At 48.0% G+C, this 4480-nt stretch overlaps 1 pseudogene across 1 annotated transcript; it reads left to right on the top strand.

Moving 5' to 3' along the window:
- Window positions 1–1489: 1489 nt before the first annotated feature.
- Window positions 1490–3778, top strand: LOC309850024 (T-cell surface glycoprotein CD1a-like; annotated as a pseudogene). Its single transcript, XR_014316592.1, has 5 exons — window positions 1490–1706; window positions 2372–2650; window positions 2843–3120; window positions 3455–3545; window positions 3685–3778. The product of XR_014316592.1 is annotated as a T-cell surface glycoprotein CD1a-like (transcript).
- The last annotated feature ends 702 nt before the right edge of the window (window positions 3779–4480 follow it).

Below are 4480 nucleotides of genomic sequence, written 5' to 3'. Positions count from 1 at the left end.
TTTTGTCAACTTCCTTCCTATACAAACCTTCCATTTGCACCACTCCACAGAGTTCCTCTTACCTGCCAGATGGAATGCTGCCCAATTCTTGAGTCACTTAATAAAACCAACCACCAACCAGATCTTCAAATTTACCTGGTTGATTTTTTTTTTCCACACAAGCAGGGAGAATTCAGAGATGTGAATGAGCTGGGGTGGGGGAGAAATGGGGATGGAAACATATAGGGGGTGTCACAAGGGCAGGAGAGACAGAGTGACAGCAGGGTTCAAGGCTGGGTGCCAGGGGCCGTGTTTTACCATGGGTTATTGCCTGGATGAGAAAGAAAGGCATGAGAGGTGGGGTCACTATTCTATACCACACAGGACTGGTTCTGCAGCAACTGAATTAGGAGATGGGCAACAGGATGGAAACGGGTGACAGAGAGGAGGGAAGTAGAGAGGAGGGTCAGAGCAGGAGGGGAAGTGAGAGTCTGTGTAGCTGTCCAGGGTTGAGGGAGGAGCACATTTGTATTGTCACAAAGACTCAGAGAAGGCTGGTATATGGAGAAGGAAGACAGAAGAGAGGTGCTGTGTGTGGGGTAGATTTGTTAGAACGATCATCAAGGACTGACTTTGTAAGAGACAGAACATCTGCAAGTACAATGCTGTTCCTGCAACTTGCGTTGCTGGTGGTTCTGCTCCCAGATGGTGACAGTGAAGATGGTGAGAACTCTGGTCCTACCCAGTGGGTACATGTGTGTGTGTGCATCAGTGTGTGTAGATGTGCTTGTGTGACTGTATGTGTAGGTTTTTTTTTTTTTTAAAGATTTTATTTATTTATTTGACAGACAGAGATCACAAGTAGGCAGAGAGGCAGGCAGAGAGAGAGAGGAGGAAGCAGGCTCCCCGCTGAGCAGAGAGCCCGATGTGGGGCTTGATCCCAGGACCCTGAGATCATGACCTGAGCTGAAGGCAGAAGCTTAACCCACTGAGCCACCCAGGCACCCCTGTGTGTTTTAATATATGTATGATTATGCATGTTTGTATACATGTGTTTCTGTGACTGTATACTTGCATGTATATGTATCTGTGCATGTTCTTTTGTGTAATCGTGTTTGTGTATATGAGCATCTGTGCACTTGTGGTGTGTGTGTGTTAGTGTTTGTGTGTGTGTGTGTGTCTGCACTGTGGTGTGGGTTCCCCAGAACATACCTGGGGATGAGAGTGTCAGCCTGGTTCCTTCCTGAGTATTTTGACCCCACGGCCTTGTGCTGCTCTGAAGGAAGGGTTAGAAGCTTGGGACTCTGGAGCAGCACATGTCTCCTGAGACAACGATGGCTTCCCTGGCCTCCAGATTTTTGGCCTCCAGAGTTTGGTTCCCCTTCATGGCACCCTTTTCTCCATTCTTTCCTCTTCCCAATGCCTTCCTTTTCATCAGTCTTTCTGTGTTTTACCCACAGTCTTCCAGGAGCCTATCTCCTTCTGATTCATTCTGACCTTATCCCTCTACAACCTTTCCTGGACACAAAATTTTGCCTCAGCTTGGCTGGATGAGATGCAGACTCATGGCTGGAACAACAAGACTGGAGCTTTCATTTTCTTGTGGCCTTGGTCCAAAGGCAACTTAAGCAATGAGGAGGTGATTACAGCAGAAGAGTCACTGTATTCAAACATCGTTGGAATGCCCCAGTGTTTTCATGACTATTTCAGTGAATGGCGGCTTGAATGTGAGTTCTATTCCCTCAGAGGTGGAATGGAGGTGGCCGTGTGTGTCTCATTGAGTTCTTTCTTCCACTAGGGAAGAGATTTCTGTGGCTTCTGAACCTCAAGCCTCCCCAACATAAATCTGAATCACACATGTGTGGGTAGAGGGTAGAAGCCAGATCCTGATTCTTCAAAAGTTTCACGTCTTCTGCTCTCTCCCACTCCTCTCATTGACCACAGGTTGTGTTCTCCTGTCTCCCACTAGCATCTCCCATGACCCCTCTTTTCCCTGGCCTCCTAGCAGGCACCCTTTGCTCCCTCACTATGTGACTGACTCTCCACACTCAATCACATCAGTGAACTCTGCCTACATATTCTCTGTACCCCTACACTCCCTTCATCCTAGATGGTTTTTACCCCAGCTCTTCCACTGAGTCCTTCCTTATTCTCTGCCCACACCTTTCGTCTTTCTCCTCCAACACTTCTTCCTTCCTCAATAATTTACCTCTTCCTCTGCCCCCATCCACTACCACTTCCCTTTTGTGTGAATTTTGCCTCAAACCAAAGTGTGTTCCATGCCCTCCAATCCCCTGAACTTCACTTTTGCTTCCATTACCTTGGTTTCCACTCATCTCATTTCATCTTATTCACTCCCCCTGTCCTGAAACTCACAGTCTCTCTTCTCCAGATCCCTTCCAAGTACAGCTGGCAGGAGGCTGTGAGCTGCATTTTGGGGAACCATCAGTAGGTTTCATGAGGATTGCTCATCAAGGATCAGATCTTGTGAGTTTCCAGAACACGTCATGGTGGCCATCTCCAACAGGAGGAAGTAGGGCTCAGCAGTTCTGCAGACTACTCAATGAGGACCATGAAGACAATGAACTAATGCATAAGCTCATCATTGACTACTGTCCCCGTTATCTCTCAAGTCTTCTTGATGCAGGAAAGGCAGATCTCCAGCGACAAGGTCAGTCCTGCTCCCTCCCTTCATGAATTCTCTACTCTGCACTCATAAATTTGTACCATTCCCTCAAATTCATGGTATAAAAGAGCCAAGAAGGAGAGTGGAGGATGGTGAAAGGTTTCTAGAGGTAGAAAGATGTGTCTACCTAAAGTGATCTACCTTCTCAGTCTATGAACACATATCCTGTCTCTGCAGTGAGCCCAGAGGCCTGGCTATCTACTGGCACTAGTACCAGTCCTGGCCATCTCCTGCTGGTGTGCTGTATCTCTGGGTTCTACCCAAAGCCTGTCTGGGTGATGTGGATGCAGGGTGAGCAGGAGCAGAGGGGACTCGGCAAGGTGACGTTCTGCCCCATGCTGATGGGACGTGGTATCTTCAGGTGTCCTTGGATGTGAAAGCCACGGAGGCTTCTGGCCTGTCATGTCGAGTGAGACACAGCAGTCTAAGAGGCCAGGAGTTGGTCCTCTACTGGGGTGAGAAAGAGCTGGGACCCAGCTGGGAAAGAGGGAGATCTTCCTCTCGGAAAGCTGGGGAGCCTGATGAAAATTTTGGGAATCTAGGGACTCCAGACCAAAAAGGATACACAATCACTAATTCAAGAAATGGAAGCGCTGAGGGTGAGGGTCGTACAGTTGTGGGAGGATGCATCAGGTTGGGTGAAGGGTACATCTCTGAGGAGAAATGGGAGAAGTAAAAGGAGGAGGGCAGTTGGTGAGAGAGAGGGTGACAAGAGCAAAGAGGACCAGGGAGGTAGATTTCAGTACTGGCTGGATGAGACATGATACTGTCTACGCACTGAACCCACAGAGCAGCCCCACTCCATGGGCTTGGTCTTCCTGGCGGTGATGGTGCTCCCGGTGCTTCTGGCAGGTCTGGCATTGTAGCTCTGGAAGTGCAGGTAAGTCTGTGGAGCCACCTTCCTGCTCTTTCCTCCCACCTTTCAGTCTGTCCTCAGCTCTCCTGCTCCGAGCACCCTTCTTGTTTGCAGTCCTCACCTCCGCCTGCCACAGAGTGACTTCTTCCTCTATTGCTCCCAGGAAAACACGCTGGAGACTTCCGTGCACTGACCTCCTTTCTGAACGAGATCCCAGCAGCCCAGGCTCCGGTACTTACCTACACCCAGCTCAGCAGTGACATCCTTGTAAATCTCTGTGTGCAACTTTGTCTTTCATTTTTGTGTAATGATCAATTGTCAATATAAGCTCAGTGTAATTTAGCAGGATTTGTTGTTCTGACTTGGTTCTGGAACTTAAATCTCAAAATTTAACTCAGTGTAAAATGAAGTCCCAACACTCATGTGTCACAGGCATTAGATGTCACTTCCTTTAGTGAGGCCTCCCTGATTCAGAAATGGGGCATGTGTTGTGATGAGCACTGGGTGTTTTATGCAACCAATGAATCGTTGAACACGACATCAAAAACTTATGATGTACTATATTGCTGTCTAACTGAACATTAAAAAAATATATATATAAAAAACAAAAACCAACCAACCAACCAACAAAAACAAAGTGCAAGCAGTCTCTGCCTGGTGAGAGTTCCCACCACTTTTTTTTTTTTTTATAGATTTTATTTATTTATTTGAGAGAGAGACAGTGAGAGAGAGCATGAGCGAGGAGAAGGTCAGAGGGAGAAGCAGACTCCCCATGGAGCTGGGAGCCCGATGCGGGACTCGATCCCGGGACTCCAGGATCATGACCTGAGCCGAAGGCAGTCGTCCAGCCAACTGAGCCACCCAGGCGTCCCAAGAATTTCCACCACTTTAACCTGCACTTTGGCTAATCTGTTTTTGATTCTTGGCCCTTCTTGTTCTTGGTTAGGTTCTTTTTCCCT

This window comes from Mustela nivalis (genome assembly GCF_964662115.1).
Source record: "Mustela nivalis genome assembly, chromosome: 16".
NCBI lineage: Eukaryota > Metazoa > Chordata > Mammalia > Carnivora > Mustelidae > Mustela > Mustela nivalis.
Note: the sequence above shows the minus strand (reverse complement) of the source record. Positions and strands in the feature narration are given on the sequence as shown.